We start from the raw sequence: 22415 nt of genomic DNA on the forward strand, positions 1-22415 counted from the left end.
TTTTTTTTTTGATACGGAACCTCACTCTGTCATCCCGGCTGGAGTGCAGTGGCATGATCTCAGCTCACTGCAGCCTCCACATCCCGGGTTCAAGCAATTCTCCTGCCTCAGCTTCCTGAGTAGCTGGGATTACAAGCACGCATCATCACATTCAGCTAATTTTTGTATTTTTAGTAGAGACAGGTTTTCACCATCTTGGGCAGGCTGGTCTCGAACGCCTGACCTCGTGATCCCAGCCTCCCAAATTGCTGGGTTTACGGGCATGAGCCACCGCGCCCAACCAATAAAAGTATTTTCTAAATATTTAAACATTTCTGTTATAAATTAGTATATTGGGATAAATTTATTAGAATATTCTATTATATCCTCTTTACTGAGCACGTTACTAAGTTGGTAATTGGAGAATATGAGCAAGATTCATATTAGTTATTTTTAATAAAACAGGTATTGCTGTCTCTAAGCCAGACCTGATCACCTATCTGGAGCAAGAAAAAGAGCCCTGGAATATGAAGTGACATGAGATGGTGGATGAACCCCCAGGTAGGTGAGAGTGAATACAGCAGACGACATGGTTGAGAGGTCCAAATCAAGAAGAAAGCAAGTCTTTAAAGTGATATGGGAAGCTGTGTTCAAAAGGAAATAGTTTCTGGAAAGCCTGAAATTTTTTAAAAATTATACTCTCACATAGGGGCATCTTCTGTCTTATGTTTATAAAATTTCTAAGAATTCTAATTTCCCTTCAGTGTTCTTCCTTCAAATTTACAGTGACAGCTAAAGTACTATTCATGACATACAAAAAGAGTGCACAATCTGACTTCTTTTTTCTTGTTTTTGTGGACAGAGAGATATCTCCATAATTTTGAGATACTCTATGTTAAACTATTTTTTAAGTTCTCTTTTTACATCACGTCTGAAATGCACAAGAGTGGTGGTTTCTGTTTCATTGGTTTTCTTGTTCATTTTTTCTGCACATTTCATCCTGTTTTCATTACCATAGTTTTGAAATATAGTTTGAAGTTATAAAGTATGATGTCCTTCTACTTTCTTCTTTTTTCTTAAGATTGCTTTGGCTATTCAAAGTTTATTGTAGTTTCATGTATATTTTAGGGTTGTGTTTTTCATTACTGTGGAAAAAAAACACTGGAATTTTGACAGGGAGTTTATTGAATCTAGAGATCACTTTGGATAATATGGCAGTTTCTCAATACTTACTCTTTCAGTAGAAATAAAATATTTTTAAATTGATTTGTGTCTTCTAATTTTTTTCATTGATATATCTTTCACTTAAAAGATTTACAAGCTCCTTGTTTAAATTTTGTTCTAAAATTAATTATTTCATTGCTATTGTAAATAAGATTTTTTCTCTTTTATCAGACCGTTTGTTTTAAGTATATGGAACCATAACTTATACTTGTATGTTAATTTTATATTTTTAGTTTAAACAAGTTTTAATGTACTGTTTATGTTTTTTTTATATATATAAGATTACATGATCTACCAACAGCAACGTTTTACTTTTGGTCTTCAATTTCAATGACTAAATTTTTCTTTTGACTATTTCTTCATCCACATACTTTCAGTGCTATGTTAAAATAGAAGCATTGACAATAAGAAAAAATTGTTTTGCAGTGGGGTCTGTAAATTTAAAGCAGCAAATATCTCTTCAAGATTTTATAAACTGGTTTCAGAAAGTAAAAATAAATTTTTGTTTGGCCCCCAATGTGATAGAATGCCCTCTGGGTTTGTGGTGAAGAGGGGTTGTAGCTTGGTCTTAAGGCTGCTGGGTTTGCACAAGGGTCCACCTTTAGCTGTCTTGTTAAAAGGGGCTTGGATAGGCCGGGTGCGGTGGCTCACGCCTGTAATCCCAGCACTTTGGGAGGCCGAGGCGGGTGGATCACGAGGTCAGGAGATCGAGACCATCCTGGCTAACATGGTGAAACCCCGTCTCTACTAAAAATACAAAAAAATTAGCCGGTCGTGGTGGTGGGCGCCTGTAGTCCCAGCTACTCGGGAGGCTGAGGCAGGAGAATGGCGTGAACCCAGGAGGCGGAGCTTGCAGTGAACCGAGATGGTGCCACTGCACTCCAGCCTGGGCCACAGAGCGAGACTCCCTCTCCAAAAAAAAAAAAAAAAAAAAAAAAAGGCTTGGATAGTTGTAGTTCTCATTTAATTTTTGGATAGAGTGAATATCTTTCAGGACTTTGGTGTGCATTGCAGACCCAGGGGCAGGTTTCTGCAGTCGGGTCTGCATATGGTGTTCTTTATATCAGGATGTGATGAGCATGGCTTTCACTGAGTACAAGAGAGAATTTTCCCAGGTCACTTTGAGTTTCTACGTAGGCAGAACCGGCCATGAACTGTGGCTCAGGGAGCTGGAAATGAGTCATGGAACTGCCTCAGCGACCACAGTAAAGGCCAAGGTCTGCAGGCCTCTCAGCATAGCTATAAATGGGGGTCTTCCTCTAGGCCTCTGGAAGGACAGGACCTCCCCCAGACTGTGACTGGGAAGAGTTTGGGATGGTTACAGAGTAAGTTCAAAATTCTCACTGGAACCAAGTTAGGTGGAACATTTTCTTGTCTGTAGCCAACAACAGTAGTCCTGTAGTTGCCACCTGAATGAGGGCCTGCCTTCTAAACAGAATTACCTTCAATCTTGGGCTTTAGCAGAGTTTCACAACTCCCTTCCTGGATCTCAGAACTCTCTTAAAGGCACTTTTTTTTTTTTTTTTTTTTTTTGGAGACGGAGTCTCGCTCTGTCACACAGACCGGAGTGCAGTGATGAATGCAGTGGCGCGATCTTGACTCACTGCAACCTCCGGCTCCCGAGTTCAAGCGATTCTCCTGCCTCGGCCTCTGGAGTAGCTGGGATTACAGGTGCCCGCCACCACCCAGCTAAATTTTGTGTTTCTAGTAGAGATTGGGTTTCACCAGGTTGGCCAGGCTGGTCTTGAACTTTTGACCTCAGGTGATCCACCCACCTCAGCCTCCCAAAGTGTTGGGATTACAGGTGTAAGCCAATGTGCCTGGCCAAAGGCACTTATTTTTGAGATGGGGTCTTGTTACATAACCCACGCAAGTCTTAATATTTTGACTGCAAGCAATTCTTTAATGTATCATGTAGCCATCATTACCGGTGTAAACCATGATGTGTGATTCTCTTAAAAAGGCATTTTCGTCAGGAATGGCTGACAAATTTTCTTGCTGTCAGGGGATAAGCAAATAGGGTGCCTTTTTTTTTTTTTGTCTTGTTAATGTCACTCTCCATGTAAACTTTTACTATTTTCTACTTTAAATTTGTCTGCAATTTTAGATTCAGACATTTAGGGCAATATTCTAGAATTTACATGTTGTACCTGAATTAAATTAGGTAATTAGTATGCAGGCAGGCAAAAAGGAATTATAAAATTTTCAACCACTTTTGTCAGCCTATATCTAAATAGTAACATAGTTTATTTGTTTTATATATGAGACTCTAACCATATTCTGCCAAATATATGTATAATTTAGCAATGTAAGGTATTATTTGCTTCTAAATTTGGATTACAGTAGTTTTATTTTGTGTAAAAATAGCAAACATTTAAAACAAAAATTGACACTAGTTTCTTTTAAATGCTTATCTATTAAAAATTTCTCATTAGCATCTCCTGTTTATGATTGTATTTCCTTTTCTCTGAAATTTTATTGCCATACCATAGATACCAGTAATTTAAAATGCCTGCCTTCTGGGAATGCACAGTTACAGTCAAACATTGCAGTTATCTAGACAAATTATTTGTTAATGTACATTGATGTTGCCAACCAGATTTTATGAGTAAACATTTATTATTGTCTTGTAGTTCTATATTGTGGTTTTTTACTGTAAATTTCTTAATATCAATTTATTATGTTTTTGGTTTTACTTATGTATTATAATTTTAGATAATTGGCAATTCTGTTTCTATACTTTAAGTTAATGTGGGGTTTAATTAAAAGATAAATTGGCCATATGTCTATCACAATCAGATATGTGTGTGTTTATATCTGCAAATGTGATCCCAATTTTTGTTGTAGCTTATCTTGTATATATTCTTTCTTAGCTCATTCTCTTTTTCTCTTCTTCTTTTTTTTTTTTTTTTTTTTTCTGTTTTTGAGACGGGGTTTTGCTCTTGTTGCTGAGGCTGGAGTGCAATGTACTATCTCAGCTCACTGCAACCTCTGCCTCCAGGGTTCAAGCAATTCTCCTGCCTCAGCCTCCCAAGTAGCTGGGATTACAGGCATGTGCCACCAGGCCTGGCAAATTTTGTATTTTCCTTTATTAGATACGGGGTTTCTCCATGTTGGTCAGGCTGGTCTCGGATTCCTGACCTCAGGTGATCTGCCCACATCAGCCTCTCAAAGTGCTGGGATTGCAGGCATTAGCCACTGTGCCCGACCTCTTAGCTCATTTTCTATGTTGGTTTTATCTTGTCTAAGTGAGTAGCCTTGGAAATAGTCTGATTTTCGTCATGTGTTTAATGATGAATATGTATTTCCTTTGTGTGAGACAAACACTTTGTGATTTGGAGGTAATTTTTAAAAAGATTTATAATTTGGTATTTTTTTCAGTTTTTTAAAAAGTAATTGTTGTAAAAACACATAACATATAATTTACTTTCTTAAATCTGTTTAAATGTACATGTCACGGCCAGGCATGGTGGTGGCTCACATCTGTAAAACCAGGATTTTGAGAGGCCAGGACAGGAGGATTGCTTGAGCCCAAAAGATTGAGACCAGCCTGGGCAAAATGTGGAGACACCCTCTCTACAAACATTTTTTTTCTAAGAAATAGCCAGGCAGGGTTGTGTGTACCTGTGGTCCCAGCTACTTGAGAGAATGAGGGGCAGGGTTACATGAGCCTGGGACTGTGAGGCTGCAGTGAGCCATAATTGTGCCATGCACTCAAGCTTAGGTGACAGATTGAGACCCTGTCTCAAAAAAAAAAAAAAAAAAAGAAGTTGTGTATTTCAGGTATGTTAACTATATTCACATTGTTATGCAAAAGACTTCTAGAAATTTTATATCTTGTAAAACTAAGACTCAGTATCCATCAAGTAATATTTACTCATTTTATGCTCTCTCCATCCCTTAACAAACACCCTCCCACTTTCTGTTTTTATGAGTGTGACTATTTTATATATCTTACATAATTGAAATAATAATATCTATGATTTCATTACTGGCTGATTTTAGCTGACATAATATTTTCAAAGTGTATCTTTAAATGTGACAAGATTTTTAAGATTTTTTTTAAGGCTGAATAATATTCCATTGTATCAAATATGTCTTGAAGGTCCTATGTTGCATATTTTAGATATAGATTCATAAATGGAATTGCTGTATTCAATAATAATTTTATTTTTAGTTATAAGAAGTACATTTATAACATAAAATAATGGATGCCTGCTTGTTTTCTACCGACAATCAACATGGGTTTCTCTTTTTTTTTTGAGACAGAGTCTCACTCTGTTGCCCAGGCTGGAGTGCAGTGGCATGATCTCAGCTCACTGCAACCTCTGCCTCCCAGGTTCAAGTGATTCTCCTGCCTCAGCCTCCTGAGTAGCTGGGATTATAGGCACGTGCCACCACACCCGGCTAATTTTTGTATTTTTAGTAGAGATGGGGTTTCACCATGTTAGTCGGTCTGGTCTGGAACTCCTGACCTTGTGATCTGCTCACCTTGGCCTCCCAACGTGCTGGGATTACAGGTGTGAGCCACTGCGCCAGCCTGTCCAACATGATGAAACCCCATCTCTACTAAAAATATAAAAATTGGCCAGGCATGGTGGCGGGCGCCTGTAATCCCAGCTTCTTGGGAAGATGAGGCAGGAGAATTGGTTGAACCTGGAAGGCGGAGGTTGCAGCAAGCTGAGACCGTGCCACTGCATTCCAGCCTGGGCAACAGAGCAAGACTCCATTTCAAAATAAAAACGAAAAAAAAAAAAGAAGTTATCTTCTATGTCTAATTAAAAGATTTTTCACTTATGGTTTCAGGAAATAATCGAACTTAATTTTATCAGTATTGATATTCAGTATGGATAATTCAGTATGGATATTCAGTATGGATAATTCAGTATGGATATTCAGTTTTAAAATTATCTTTTTTCTATTGTGTGCTCATGTCAATTTTGTGGGAGATTATTTGGCCATATTCAGGAGGGTTATTTCTGGGCTCTCTGTTCTTTCATCTGTTTATCTGTCTTTTTGTCAGTACCACATTGTGTTTGTTATTGCTGCTTTTAATATGTTTCAAAATCAGAAATTATAATGCACCTTTGTTCTTTTTCATGGGTGTTTGGCTAGAGGTCATAATAAAATTTTAACATTTTAAACAATATTTCTTTAAAAAACTGCTATTGGGATTTTTATGAAGATTGTATTGAATTTGTCTAGCACTGTAAGTTGTATTGACATCTTTGAAAAATTATTATTTTTTGATTCCTGAGCAAACATATGTTGAAGAGTGTGTTTTATTTTCATATATTTTTGGATTTTTTTTAGTTTTACTTTTAATTTCTAGCTTAATTCAGTTTTGGTCAGAAAACACAAAGTATATAATTTTGGTCTTCTTAAATTTATTTGTTGTTGTTGTTGTGTTTGTTGTTTTTGTTTGGAGACAGGATCTTACTCTGTCAACCAGGCCGGAGTGTACTGCCATGATTTTGGCTCACTGCAGCCTCAACCTACCAGGTTCAAGTGATCTTTCCTCCTCAGTGTCTCATGTAGTTGGGACTACAAACATAAAGTACCATGTCTGAATAATTCTTTGATTATTTTAGGGATAGAGTCTCACTATGTTGCCCAGGCTGGCCTCAAACTTTTAACTCCAAGTGATCCTCCCACCTTGATCTCTAAGTGTTGGGATTATAGGCATGAGCTGCACCACCCAGCTGGCATTCTTAAATTTAATAAAACTTAGTATGTGTCATAACAGAATACACCAGGTGCAAATAAGAATATTGTGTATTCTCTTGCTTTTGACTGGAAAGTTTTGTACTCATGTGTTAAACCTAGTTGGTCTGTAACACAGTTTTGATGTTCATGTTCTCCAAACCTTATTCTGCAGTGTAATCCTTAATGTTGGATGTGGGACCTGGTGGGAGGTGTTTGGGTCATGGAAGCAAAGTCTTCATAAATAGCTTGGCACCATCCTCTTGGTAATCAAAATGTTTACACTCCATTAATTCAAATGAAAGCAGGTTTATTAGAAGAACCTGGCTCCTTCACCTCATACTTGCTCTGTCTGTTATTATGTGACATGTACAGTTACTCTTCGCCTTCAACCATGATTGTAAGCTTGCTGAGACACTCACCAGAAGCAGATGCTGGCACACACTTTTTGTACAGTCTGCTGGATTGTGAACCATACAATCTTTATTTCTTTATAAATTATCCACTCAGGTATTCCTCTATATGCAAAATGATTAATATGTTCTACAATGTCGTCTAGGTTTTGTTTTCTTGTTGATTTTTTAATCTGAATTTTCTATTATTAAAAATGGGGTCTTGATGTCTACAATTATATTCTATGTATTTCTTGCTTTACTTTTGTCAATATAGTCTTTGTATATTTTGGAGACCTTATGTTATATATACATATACATACAGATAGGTAGATATAATCATTATAGATTTGTGGTAAATCAACCTATTTTATGAGTATGTAATATCAGTGTTTGTCTCATGTTAGCACTTGACTTAAAACATATCTAATACAAAATTGTAGTTACTATTTTCATAAAATATAGTTTTTGTTTTTTTTTTTTTCACTCTGTGGTTTTCAGCCTATTTGACTTAGTGCTGAAATGATTCCCTTGTAGGCAACATACTGTTTGCTTTCTTCTTAAGCCAGTAAAGCATTTTATTTTTTCTTTTTATAATTTCATTTATTTACTTGTTTATTCATTTATTTTTGAGATAGGGTCTCACTCTGTCAACAGGCTAGTTTGCAGTGTCGTGATCATGGCTCACTGCAGCTTCAACTTACAAACTCAGAAGATTCTCTCATTTCAGCCTCTTAGGTGGCTGGGTTACAAGTGTGTAGCATCACGCCTAGCCAGTTTTTTGTGTATTTTTGGTTGAGACAGAGTTTTGCCACATTGTCAAGGCTGTTTCTCAATCTTCTGAGATCCAGTGATCAGCCTGCCTTAACCTCCCAAAGTCCTGAGATTACATTTCTTTTTATTAAGTAATTTAATTAATTTATATTTAAAACTGCTTCTTAAAAATGAAGTTACTGGTTTTATTGTTACTGTTTTATGTGTTCCTGTGTGGTATGTTTTTTCTTATTTACTGTTTTATTGCCTTAAATTTTATTTTAATTGTGTAGTGATGTGCTTCAATTATTTTTCTAATTTTGTTTTGCATAGTTTCTTTAATTATTATCTTTATAATCAGGTTGTCTATTCATGTGTTTTCATGCTGCTGATAAAGACGTACCTTACCCTGGGCAAATTACAAAAGAAAGAAGTTTATTGGACTTACAGTTTCATGTGATTGAAGAGACCTCACAATCATGGTGGAAGGTGAAAGGCATGTCTCACATCGTGGCAGATAGAGAGCCTGTGCAGAAAAACTCTGCCTTATAAAGCCATCAGATTTCATGAGACTTATTCACTATCATGAGACCAGTACAGAAAAGACCTGCCCCCATGATTCAATTACCTTACACCACATCCCTCCCACAACATGTGGGAATTAAAGATGAGACTTCGGTTGGGACACAGCCAAACCATATTATCTTAAAAAATGGAGTTTACATTAAATATCTTAAAATTCAAACAATATACTTTAATTTCATGACAACTTCAATTGAATATAAAATTATACCTCTATATTTTTCAGTTTGTTATTAACATTAAAAATTTTTAGGCTGGGTGCAGTGGCTCACGCCTGTAATCCCAACACTTTGGGAGGCTGAGGTGGGCGGATAACCTGAGGTCAGGAGTTTGAAACCAGCCTGACCAACGTGGAGAAACCCTGTCTCTACTAAAGAATACAAAATTAGCCAGGCATGGTGGTGCGTGCCTGTAATCCCAGCTACTCGGGAGGCTGAGGCAGGAGAATGCCTGAACCCAGGAGGGAGAGGTTGCAGTGAGCCAAGATTGTGCCATTGCACTCCAGCCTGGGCAACAAGTGCAATACTCCATCTCAAAATAAAATAAATAAATAAAAATTATTTTGTGTATTTATTAACATATTTATGCAGATTGTATTCTGTTTTAAATATTCTACAGAGGAGCTTTAAGGGTTTTATGCATCATTATTATGATAGTAAATATTTCTATATTTGTATATTTACATTTAATATAGACTTTTATTTTATATGTGGTTTGGTTACAGAAAATAGGAGGCAGGAGACACCCAGTAGGTGAAACTGGAGGATTTTATTAAGGTGCACCCTGGCACAATGGATTCACATCCAAAAAGCTGAGCCCTGGACTAAGACAGGGCTTGTCTTTTATACATGCATGGGCCATCTAGTGGCGCAAAGCTCGTGGTGCAAGCAAGCAGGCTCACAGAAGCAGAACAGAGGCAGTTAATCAAACAGTGACAGGTTATGCTGACCTTGCAGCTTCATTGGAAGGGAAACATGAATTTATCAAACTAAAGCAGGCCTTGCAGCTGGTACATGTCTTACTCAAGCTCGTCTTGTGACCTTGTCATGTTATCCAGAACAGAGAAACTGGAGTTGTTGTGAAGTAACCTTGAGTTTCACTAAGGAAGGATTACTAAGGGGAGGAGGAAACTAGGAGAGGAGGAAAAATTGTTTTTCTCATCATTGCTCTATGGGAGGAGAGGGGATAAGGACTAGTTTTCTTTACATCCTCTACTTCATTTCCCCCTTTGACACTTTTTATAAATGACTTTTAATAGAAAGCATCACTAAGACTTAATTTTTCATGAAAAGGCAAGATTTCTTCATTTGGCAAAGGCTGATATTTAGTTAGAGCCATTAGTTGTGTAGTAGTTTGCCTGGTTACAAGAGCCTCTGTGGCCGTTTAGATGTTTTTGACAAGGAGAGGTAAGAGACAAGGGAGTATGAGGCAGACTCCTAATATGGCTAGAACTATGCTTACTAAGGTTTTAAATTCTCCAAGGGATGAGAACTAACCTCTGAAGAGGGAATCTGGAGACCATCCTTTCCAAGTCTGGACTGAAATGTGGGCTAATTTTTGAATTCTTGTAGCTTTTTGTTTGACCACCTTTCCATTGTCATTGATTTTTAGACAGCAATTAGTTAGGTTGAACTTTCTACATACTCCTCCGTCTTGGGCTAGGAGGTAGTCTAAAGCCAGTCTATTTTGATAAACGGCATTTCTCATTTCTGTAGATTTCCGAGCCAGCAAATTTAAGGCTCTTGCAGTATCATTTGTAATGATCTCCAGTACTGCCTGCAACCATATGATGTGATTTAGCGTGTAAATAGGGTTGCAGTATCTCCATGATCCATCTGCCCATGTGGCTGGGCAATAGTATTGCATTATTCTTTCAGGGGGCCATTCATTATCTTTAATTCTTTATGGTTATTCCCCTTTTATTTCTTTTGACCTAACATGAACCTCAAACTAGGTTCTAGGTAAGGACTTTGGGTCATAACATATATAAGGCTGGCCACTTCCTGGGTTGCAGATTGAGTAGGTTATCTGGTCGTGTGTGCAAGTTCCTCAGTGGGTCCCTGCATACCTATAATAAGTGTGGTACAACAGGGTTCTAGTCATGGTGTTTCCTGTCTACGTATTGTCAGTGCAGTGGGGGTATCCTTCTAAGGATTCTCCCTTTAACATGGTTAAGGGGAATAGCAAAAGTAATGAATAACATATTTATACCTAGCATGGAGAGAAGAGGTCCTTTCCTAGAGGAGGAGGTTGAGCAAAGCAACAGGACAATAGTAAAACAATTAATATTACAAGGGAAGTTTCCAGACCTAAGATTTCTAACCACTTTTACTTTCCTGATGATGCCTCGAGCTTTGGCCGTACATAGACGAGTCAGCTTCTGGAGTGACTAGAGAAGGGCTGTTGTTTCCTCAAGCTTCCGCCGTGTGTAGACTGGTCAGCTTCCGAAGTGACCAGAGCAGGGCTGTTGTGGTCTTCACTGGCACCTTGGTCCCATCATAGGATCAGCTGGGTTGGATGGTCTGGGTCCTGCTGGCTGGTCCACTTGTCCTGGGCTACCAGTTTCAGCCAACTGTGGTGAATCCAAGGCATGATTCCTGCAACTTTAGCATCAGTGAGAGTAGACAAGATTACAATATGGGGCCCATCCCATATGGGTCCCAGTGTTGTTGGATTCCATTTTTTAAACTAAACAGAGTCCCCGGGTCTAAAGGGATAAATTGGGTCTGCAAGGCTTATGGGCATTCTTTCCCATACCCAGCCATGAATTTTTTGCATGGCTATTCTTAAAGCCTGCATCTGTCTCCTTAAAGCTAATTCGTCTAGTTCACAGATATCACCTTTAAATTGACCGAACAAGATCTCATAGGGCGAATACCCAGTTTGTTTGGTGGGGGTGTACCTCACTCGGAGGAGGACCGTGGGCAGGACCTGATCCCACATTAGATGAGTTTCTTGGCAAAAGTTTTTTAGCAGCTGTTTGAGTGTCTGGTTCATGTGTTCTACTTTTTCTGAGCTCTGTGGCCAGTAGGTTGTGTGTAACTTCCACTTTATTTTCAATAGCTGTGTTAGTTCTTGAACTATCTTGGCTATGAATGCTGGTCCATTGTCTGACGCTAGAGTCAGGGGCAGTCCAAATCCGGGGATAATGTCTCTTAACAGTACTTTAGTTACTTCTCGTGCTTTCTCAGTCCAGATGGGGAAAGCCTTGACCCATCCTGAAAAGGTGCAGACAAGTACTAACATGTTTCAATATCCTCCTGCTTGGGGCAACTCCATAAGCAGATTTTCACAAGGTGCAGCCCCTATTTCATGCATTTCCAGGGGCCTGGTGGGCCCCTGTAATGGGTTGTTCTGGGCACAAGTTAGGCATTGTTCACAAATGGCTCATGTGATGGCAGTGAGCCATGGCACATAGAAGTGGTGTCCTAATAGCGTCTCTAGTGCCGTCTTTCCCATGTGAGTTCCTTGGTGGAATTGCCTCACAAATTTGGAGGCTACCATTTCAGGGATGGCTAGTCTCACATTAGATAATTTCCACCATCCTCCTTCAATATATTCTCCAGATTCTTGGGCAAACCAGGCCCTGTCACTTGGAGAGTAACTTCGGGTCTCCTGGAGGGGAGATTCCGGGAGGAGAGGCATGGTCAGGGCTTCTTTTCTAGAGTGTGGAGCAGTCATTGCTGTCCATCTTGCTTCTCTGTCTGCTTTTCCATTTCCCTTGGCTTCTGGTGTCCCTGACTTCTGGTGTCCTTTATAGTGCATAACAGCTACCTTCTCTGGGGCTCATACAGCATCTAAGAGCTGTAGAATTTCTTCTTTGTATTTTATTTCTTTGCCCCTGGCAGTTAAAACTCCTATCTCATTATATATAGCTCTATGGACATGCAATGTGGCAAAAGCATATTTGGAATCAGTGTAAATATTGATCTTTTTGTCCTTTGCTAGCAAAAGGGCTCTTGTTAGAGCTATCAGCTCTGCTTTTTGGGCTGAAGTTTCTGTGGGCAGAGACTGAGCTTCCACCACTGAGTGCAATATTACTACTGCATACCCGGCCCACTGGACTCCTTCCAGTACAAAACTGCTTCCATCTGTAAAGTACTCAATATCTGGGTCCCTGAGGGGTTGGTCTGTAAGATCTCTCCAGCTTGAGAATACGTCATCGACTGTGTCTGTACAGCAATGAAGAGGGCCTCCTGGTTCTGATTCAATTGGGAGCAAAGTAGCTGGGTTTAGAGTGTTCACAGTCTCTAGAGTTATGTGAGGATTTTTGCATAGAAACCTTTGATACCAAGTCATTATCGGATTTGATAACCAATGGTGCCCTCTCTGATCGATTAATGTTATAACTCAGTGCGATACTCAGATGGTTAGTTGCTGTCCTAGAGTTAGTTTGTCAGCTTCCCATGCCAGTAGGGCTAATGCTTTGAAGCTTGGGGGCCATCCCAGTGCCATGGAGTCCAACTGCCTGGATAAGTATGCCACCGGGCGATGCCGTGATCCCATGACCTGAGTTAGGACTCCTATAGCCATTCCCTTCCACTCATGGGCCTATAGAAAGAAAGGCTTAGTTAGACCTGGCAGTCCTAAGGCTGGAGCCCTAGTTAAGGCTTCTTTGATTTGTTTAAATGCCTTCTCCTGGCCTGCCTCCCAGAGGAGGGCCTCCTTCCCCGCCTCCCCCACTTAGAAGTGACCATGGGATCTTGGGGAACTAGGGAGAAGGAGCCTGGTTGGTCCTAGTCCTCATATTCTTAATTCTCTGCCAGCCCGATCAGGTCAGCATCTGGCTCCCTCAGGGTGTGGCAGCCCTTGGCTGGGGGCCTCTGTTTCATAGCCTTTGCCATTCTCTTCATTGCCCTCTGGACATTCATTTTTCTAGTGTCCCTTCTTTTTGCACTGCACACATTGACCTCCCTTTAGCCTCAGCCATCTCTTGGCTCCCTGTTCAACTTGGCCTCTTCCATGCACACCCATGTGAACGTTCACGTCCCTTTACAATGTTAATTTTCCTTTTTGTGAAGGCTGCCGCTAACAGGTTGGCCTTTTTCCTAAGCCTCTGCTCTGTTTCCTTTTTTGCCTCTTGGTCACAGTTAATGTACACCTTGGTGGCCACTTCTATAAGCTGGGTGGCATTCATTCCTGCAAAACCCTCTAGCTTTTGCAGCTTCTGTCTGATGTCACCCTGGGCTTGTCTTACTAATGCTGCATTCACCATGCACTGATTTTCAGCAGCCTCAGGGTCAAATGGAGTGTAAAACTGGAATGCCTCACAGAGTCTCTCATAAAACTGGCTACGGCTCCCATCAATTCACTGGAGTACTTCAGAGACCTTCCTTATATTGATTGCCTTTTTTCCACCTTCCGTCAATCCTTGCAGCTGTGCTTCTTAGTACCTTTGCAGGCGCTGAAGCTGGGTTGCATCATTTGGGTCCCAGTTGGGATCTGTTTCTGGGAATTGGCCCTGAGCATATGCCTGGACATTAAGGGTGTCTTCAGGCACACTGGCGTCTAGCCAGCAGAGAGCTGCCTGGGCTATCCTTTGACACTCCTTGGTGTTAAACAGCGTTAGGAGGAGATTCCTGCAATCTGGCCAGGTTGCATTGTGCATTAGGAAGATAGACTGCATCAGATCTATGAGGTCCTGGGGGTTCTCCATGTAGGAGGGGGTATGATGTTTCCAGTTTGGAAGATCAGTGGTAGAAAAAGGCTGGTAAATAAAAGTCTGTTGCCCCCGTTGGACCTGGCCCTGTTCATCATAATAAATAGGTCTCTGTGTTTTCTGGAGGGGCATCTGCAAAGCTCTGGTGTGGGCAAATCGAAGGTGGCCTGCTTGATCATCTTGACTTCCTTCTTGGCCTCCTGGGACAGGGGCTCAGATTTGCCCCTTTAGGATGTAGCCTGGGGCATGATACCATCTGAGTTGGGCTGCTCAGTGGCCGGCCTTGGTAAAGGTGAGTAGATTGGTGCATAGGGAGGAGGGGTTTCTATCTCCTCCGGTGGTTCCTCCAAAACTGTTTTTCCTATCTTTCCTGTGGCTTTCCCTTTGTCTCTGTAGCTTCTAGCAAAGCTGATTTTTTTTTGGTGGCTTAGGCTCAGCTTGAGCAAAAAGCTGCCAGGCAAGGCTGCAACCATGCAGGTCAAGTCTGTACTATATTTAACCATGAGTCAATATAAAGGAACTGGTCTGGGTGCCCTGGCTGTCCTCTGACCCCAGTTACCACCTTAAATACACAGCCAATTGTTTCCTTATCTACATTTCCTTCATCTGGCCATCCAACATCAAAAGAGGGCCATTGTATTGCACAGAGAGTTCTCAGCCTCTGGGGGTCAACTTAATTCCATAGTCCGCCGAATAACCTTTCTTAAAGTTCCTTAACATACATTCTAATGGGGTGGGTTTTGTTGACTTCCCTCCCATTTCCTCCCCATTACAGCACAACACATTCATTCTTCCTTTCGATTCAGACCAATTAAACCATCCCCCTTGCAGGCGTTTTCAGATGCTGCTTAGCTTTGGAGTTTGTTAATCCCCTCACAATTACTAAATTGTGGGGCACCTCCATAAGCCATATGTGGATCGCCACTAGTCCCGGTTGGTCCCACAATTCGCTCAGAGCGCAGTCTATACTAAGAGACCTGCAGCCCCCACATGTCACTGTCTGCATTGGTTCCTCCCAAAACCATCTTTTTCACACACAGTCACACACCATCCCACTCCCCGTTTTCTTTCCTAACTGACTTCGTGAGCCACTCTTATGCCCTAGTCACTTGGGGTGTAAGTTTCCCTGACTTTGCAAACCACTCTTGCATCCTGTGTCAGTCTACTAATTACACCTTGGAAGGTGATCGGGCTCCCCTTCCATCCTTATGGGATAGTTCCTGCCTTGGGCCCCAAAACCTTACCATGGTCCTGTAGCGCACTGTTCCTGGAATCGTCCTGTAGCCCCTTAGATTCTGTTGTGCTGTCTGGGAGGGGCACTGGGTTGTGGGAGAGCTGATCCCTTCTTCAGGTTTAAGTTCTCCTGATGGCACCTGAAGTCATGGGTCTCTCCTGGCTTGGGGCCTCACACCTAAAGGCAACGTAGACAGCAAACCTGTCGTCTCCATCTCCTGGCTGGCTCACCAAAGTGTTGTGGAAAACAGGAGGCAGGAGAGGCCAGTGGGTGAAACTGGAGGATTTTATTAAGGTGCGCACTGGCTCAGTGGATTCTCACCCAAAAAGCTGAGCCCTGGACAAGGATGGGGCTTGTCTTTTATATGTGCATGGTGGCCATCTAGTGGCACAAGGCTCCTGGTGCAAGCAAGCAGGCTCACAGAAGCAGAACAAAGGCAGTTAAACAGTGACAGGTTATGCTGACCTTGCAGCTGCATTGGGAGGAAAACAGGAACTTAACAAACTAAAGCAGGCCTTGCAGCTGGTACACGTCTTACTCAAGCTCGTCTTGTGACCTTGTCATGTTGCCCAGAACAGAGAAACTGGAGGTGTTGTGAAGTAACTTTGAGTTTCACTAAGAAAAAATTACTAAAGGGACGGGGAAGCTGGGAGAGGAGGAAAACTTGTTTTTCCCATCATTGCTCTATGGGAGGAGAGGGGCTAAGGACTAGTTTTCTCTACATCCTCTACTTCAGTTTTATGATGGTGTTCATTATTACTTTATTTTTAAGCAAAATTGACTCATTTTAGCTTTTTTTTTTTTTTTTCCAGAGTCTCAGTGTGATCTTAAGCTCTTAATCTCTAGTGATCTGACAGCCTTGACCTCCTAAAACTAAGATTACAGGCATGAGCCATGGTGCCTGGCCACCATGTACCATTTTTTTGTAGAACTGTGCTAGTGGTGATGAATATCTTCACCTTTTATTTTGGAAATTCTTTATTTTCATCTTTTTAAAGTGAAGTAAATTTAAGTATTATTGGTTAGAAAATTTTTTTTTATTACATCAAAATTTGGGAAGTTTTCACCCTTTTTTATCTTCAAATAACCTCTATTTTTTTCTTCATTTTCTTCTTCTAAGATTTCCTAAATCTAGCTGATGATTAATAAGTTGTTTGTTTTGTTTTGTTTCTGTTTTTGTTTTTTTTGAGATGGAGTCTCGCTCTGTTGCCCAGGCTGGAGTGCAGTGGCGCAATCTCAGCTCATGGCAAACTCTGCCTCCCGGGTTCATGCCATTTTCCTGCCTCAGCATCCTGAGTAGCTGGGAGTACAGGCGCCCGCCACCATGCCCAGCTATTTTTTTGTATTTTTAGTAGAGACTGGGTTTCACCATGTTAGCCAGGATGGTCTTGATCTCCTGACCTCATGATCTGCCTGCCTTGGCCTCCCAAGTTATCTAATAAGTTTTACATTCTATGTTTTAACTTTGTTTTGCAATTATAGATTTTTGTGTTATATGTTTTAGGGTATGCCACCACACATCCATTAATTGTGTTTTGATTTTTTAGTATTATAATTATGCATGCTAATTTTTAACATCGTACAATTTAAGACAGTGTGGAACAAAGTCAAATATGAATGAGCTATATGTCTTTTTCCAATAGAATTATCTCTATGTTTGTTTTCCTGTATACAAAAATAAATGTTATCCTTGTATTTTTTTTTCTAACTTGTATATTTGTTGTGTAGGTTTGTTGTGAATGGTTTTCTAATTCTGTGTAGATGAGTCGTCATAAAATTCTCTTTTTTTTTTTTTTTTTTTTTTTTTGAGATGGAGTCTTGCTCTTCTTGCCCAGGCTGGAGTGCAATGGCGCGATCTCGGCTCACCGCAACTTCTGCCTCCTGGGTTGAAATGATTCTAGTGCCTCAGCCTCCTATGTAGCTGGGATTACAGGCATGTGCCAACATGCCTGGCTAATATTTTTGTATTTTTAGTAGAGACAGGGTTTCTTCATGTTGGTCAGGCTGGTCTTGAACTCCCGACCTCAGGTGATCTGCCCGCCTCAGCCTCCCAATGTACTGAGATTACAGGTGTGAGGCACCGTGCTCAGCCCATAAAATTTTTATAATTTCAACAGCTTGTTTATTTGTAAATCTATATGATTTCTGTGTGGGAGAAACACTTTTGGATTTGAATATAATTTAAAACTATCATAACTCTGTATCTCTTTTAGTTATTATTGTTTATGTTTTCTTGTTCAAAAAATAAAATTTACCACAAAATATTTTTAAATATTTAGTCATATCAATTATCTTGACATTGTCATGCAACATATTGCTAAAATGTTTTCATCTTGCAAAGCTAAATCTTAACATATTAAACAACAAGTACTAATTTTTAATTTTTTCCTTCTTTTTTTTTTTTTTAGCTGGGGTCTTGCTCTGCTACTCAGGCTGGAGTGCTGTGGCATGATTTCAGCTCACTGCAACTTCCACCTCCCAGGGTCAGGCAATTCTCATGCCTTAGCCTCCTGAATAGCTGGAATTACAGGTGCCCACCACCATGACTGGCTAATTTTTGCATTTTTAGTAAAGATGGAGTTTCACCATGTTGGCCAGCCTGGTTTCAAACTCCTGATCGATCTGCCTCAGCCTTTCAAAGTGCTGGGCTTACAAGTATGGGCCACCATGCCTGGCCACAATTTTTTCTGTTTTATAGCATTTTGCAAACACCACTCTGTTTTTTGTTTTTAACAATATAACCGCTTCATGTATGTCATAAAATCTCTGTCTTTTTGTGATTGGCTCATTTCATTTTGCATAATGCCATCAAGATTTATATTTATAGTTGGTAGAATATTTCCTGCTTTTGAATATTGAGTATATTCCAGAATTTTTTTTTTTTAGACAAAGTCTTGTGCTGTCACCTAGGCTGGAGTGCAGTGGCGCAATCTTGTCTCACTGCAACCTCCGCCTCCTGGGTTCAAGCAATTCTTTTGGCTTAGCCTCCCGAGTAGCTGGGATTACAGGCACATGCCAGCATGTCTGGCTAATTTTTGTGTTTTTTTTTTTAGTAAAGACGGGGTTCACCATGTTGGCCTGGCTGGTCTTGAACTCCTTACCTTGTGATCTGCCTGCCTTGGCCTCCCAAAGTGTTGGGATTACAGGTGTGGACCACCGTGCCTGGGAAGAATTTTTATATTTCAAATTATATCTACTGAATGACTTATTGAGAGATATTTGCATCGCTTTTATCTATTGGCTTATAGTAACAATGCTGCAATAATTATGAGTCTATAAATGACTACTTATATGACCATATCTGTGAAAGTTTATATATGTGCTGCATTCTATTTTATTAGTCTACTTTTTCACCTTTATACTCATATCAAATTGTTTAATTTGGTAGCTTTGTAATGTGTTTTGAATCAGGCACTTTAATGCCTGCAGCATTCTTTCTTTTTTTTTTTTTAATATTGTTGGGTAGTTTGTTTTTCTTTTGAGACTGTATACTTTTGAGGTTGCTGTTTCTATTTCTTCAAAAATGCAATGAGAAATTTGAAAAATATTGCATTAAATCTGTAGATTGCATTGAGCAGGATGGACTCTGCAATATTAAGTATTTCAACCTTTCTATAAGAGCACACTCAAGAGTGTGTTGTTTAATTTCTATATATTTGCAAATTTTTCAGTTTTTTTTTCTCATCGTTGTATACTCATTCCATTTTGGTCATAGAATGTAGTTCATAGAATTTTACTTTTAAAAAATTTGATAAGACTTCCTTTTTGTCCTAAGATGTGGTCTATCAAGGGAAATGTTGTATGAGCTATTGAGAAGCATGTGTATTCTGATGTTGTTGGGGAGTGTTCTCCATAACTCTGTTTGGAATAATTGTTTTATACTGCCTTTAAGTAGTCTGTTCTCTTATTAACATTCTTTCTTGTTTTATTTTTATTAGAAAAAGTATGGCATTAAAATATCTTATTCTAACTATACTGCTTTCTGTGTGTTTCTTCCATTCTGTCAATATTGGCTTTATATACTTGGAACCCTAATGTGAGACACACACACACACCCACACACACAAATTTGTCATAGATTCCCAGTGAATGAATCTATTATTTTTTGACGTCCTTCTTTGTTTCTTTGGAGTTTCAATTTCTTTTTTTCTTCTTTCCTTTTTTTTTTAATTAGTATTATACTTTAAGTTTTAGGGTACATGTGCACAATGTGCACAATTTGCAGGTTAGTTACATGTATACATGTGTCATGCTGGTGTGCTGCACCCATTAACTCGTCATTTAGCATTAGGTATATCTCCTAATGCTATCCGTCCCCCCTCCCTCCATCCCACAACAGTCCCCAGAGTGTGATGTTCCCCTTCCTGTGTCCATGTGTTCTCATCGTTCAATTCCCATCTATGAGTGAGAACATGTGGTGTTTGGTTTTTTGTCCTTGCCATAGTTTACTGAGAATGATGATTTCCAATTTCATCTATGTCCCTACAAAGGAATGAACTCATCATTTTTTATGGCTGCATAGTATTCCATGGTGTATATATGCCACATTTTCTTAATCCAGTCTATCACTGTTGGACATTTGGGTTGGTTCCAAGTCTTTGCTATTGTGAATAGTGCCGCAATAAACATATGTGTGCATGTGTCTTTATAGCAGCATGATTTATAGTCCTTTGGGTATATACCCAGTAATGGGATGGCTGGGTCAAATGGTATTTCTAGTTCTAGATCCCTGAGGAATCGCCACACTGACTTCCACAAGGGTTGAACTAGTTTACAGTCCCACCAACAGTGTAAAAGTGTTCCTATTTCTCCACATCCTCTCCAGCACCTGTTGTTTCCTGACTTTTTAATGATTGCCATTCTAACTGGTGTGAGATGGTATCTCATTGTGGCTTTGATTTGCATTTCTCTAATGGCCAGTGATGATGAGCAGTTTTTCATGTGTCTTTTGGCTGCATAAATGTCTTCTTTTGAGAAGTGTCTGTTCATGTCCTTCGCCCACTTTTTGATGGGGTTGTTTGTTTTTTTCTTGTAAATTAGTTTGAGTTCATTGTAGATTCTGGATATTATCCCTTTGTCAGATGAGTAGGTTGTGAAAATTTTCTCCCATTGTGTAGGTTGCCTGTTCACTCTGATGGTAGTTTCTTTTGCTGTGCAGAAGCTCTTTAGTTTAATTAGATCCCATTTTCAATTTTGGCTTTTGTTGCCATTGCTTTTGGTGTTTTAGACATGAAGTCCTTGCCCATGCCTATGTCCTGAATGGTAATGCCTAGGTTTTCTTCTAGGGTTTTTATGGTTTTAGGTCTAACGTTTAAGTCTTTAATCCATCTTGAATTAATTTTTGTATAAGGTGTAAGGAAGGGATCCAGTTTCAGCTTTCTACATATGGCTAGCCAGTTTTCCCAGCACCATTTATTAAATAGGGAATCCTTTCCCCATTTCTTGTTTTTCTCAGGTTTGTCAAAGATCATATAGTTGTAGATATGCGGTGTTATTTCTGAGGGCTCAGTTCTGTTCCATTGATCTATATCTCTGTTTTGGTACCAGTACCATGCTGTTTTGGTTACTGTAGCCTTGTAGTATAGTTTGAAGTCAGGTAGTGTGATGCCTCCAGCTTTGTTCTTTTGGCTTAGGATTGACTTGGCAATGCGGGCTCTTTTTTGGTTCCATATGAACTTTAAAGTAGTTTTTTCCAATTCTGTGAAGAAAGTCATTGGTAGCTTGATGGGGATGGCATTGAATCTATAAATTACCTTGGGCAGTATGGCCATTTTCATGATATTGATTCTTCCTACCCATGGGCATGGAATGTTCTTCCATTTGTTTGTATCCTCTTTTATTTCATTGAGCAGTGGTTTATAGTTCTCCTTGAAGAGGTCCTTCATGTCCCTTGTAAGTTGGATTCCTAAGTATTTTATTCTCTTTGAAGCAATTGTGAATGGGAGTTCACTGATGATTTGGCTCTCTGTTTGTCTGTTATTGGTGTATAAGAATGCTTGTGATTTTTGTACATTGATTTTGTATCCTGAGACTTTGCTGAAGTTGCTTATCAGTTTAAGGAGATTTTGGGCTGAGACATTGGGGCTTTCTAGATATACAATCATGTCATCTGCAAACAGGGACAATTTGACTTCCTCTTTTCCTAATTGAATACCCTTGATTTCCTTCTCCTGCCTAATTGCCCTGGCCAGAACTTCCAACACTATGTTGAATAGGAGTAGTGAGAGAGGGCATCCCTGTCTTGTGCCAGTTTTCAAAGGGAATGCTTCCAGTTTTTGCCCATTCAGTATGATATTGGCTGTGGGTTTGTTATAAATAGCTCTTATTATTTTGAGATACGTCCCATCAATACCTAACTTATTGAGAGTTTTTAGCATGAAGCGTTGTTGAATTTTGTCAAAGGCCTTTTCTGCATCAATTGAGATAATCATGTGGTTTTTGTCTTTGGTTCTGTTTATATGCTGAATTACATTTATTGATTTGTGTATATTGAACCAGCCTTGCATCTCAGGGATGAAGCCCACTTGATCATGGTGGATAAGCTTTTTGATGTGCTGCTGGATTTGGTTTGCCAGTATTTTATTGAGGATTTTTGCATCAATGTTCATCAAGGATATTGGCCTAAAATTCTCCTTTTTTGTTGTGTCTCTGCCAGACTTTGGTATCAGGATGAGGCTGGCCTCATAAAATGAGTTAGGGAGGATTCCCTCTTTTTCTATTGATTGGAATAGTTGCAGGAGGAATGGCTTTGTTCGTTTCTTTTTATTCTTTTTTCTCTAAACTTCCCTTCTCGCTTCATTTCATTCATTTCATCTTCCATCACTGATACCCTTTCTTCCAGTTGGTCACATTGACTCCTGAGGCTTCTGCATTCTTCACGTAGTTCTCG

At 39.8% G+C, this 22415-nt stretch overlaps 1 protein-coding gene across 2 annotated transcripts in view; it reads left to right on the top strand.

Moving 5' to 3' along the window:
* The window catches only part of LOC129020633 (zinc finger protein 254-like), a 72308-nt gene that overhangs the window by 44246 nt on the left and 5647 nt on the right, over window positions 1-22415 (top strand). The window contains exon 2 of one of the 2 annotated variants that reach the window (XM_054465216.2): window positions 445-540. The exons of the other annotated variant lie outside the window; for it this stretch is intronic. The gene's annotated coding sequence lies outside the window, so the exon portion shown is untranslated. The remainder of the gene's footprint in view (window positions 1-444; window positions 541-22415) is intronic. 2 annotated transcript variants of the gene reach the window in all.

This window comes from Pongo pygmaeus, chromosome 20, assembly GCF_028885625.2.
Source record: "Pongo pygmaeus isolate AG05252 chromosome 20, NHGRI_mPonPyg2-v2.0_pri, whole genome shotgun sequence".
Lineage (NCBI taxonomy): Eukaryota > Metazoa > Chordata > Mammalia > Primates > Hominidae > Pongo > Pongo pygmaeus.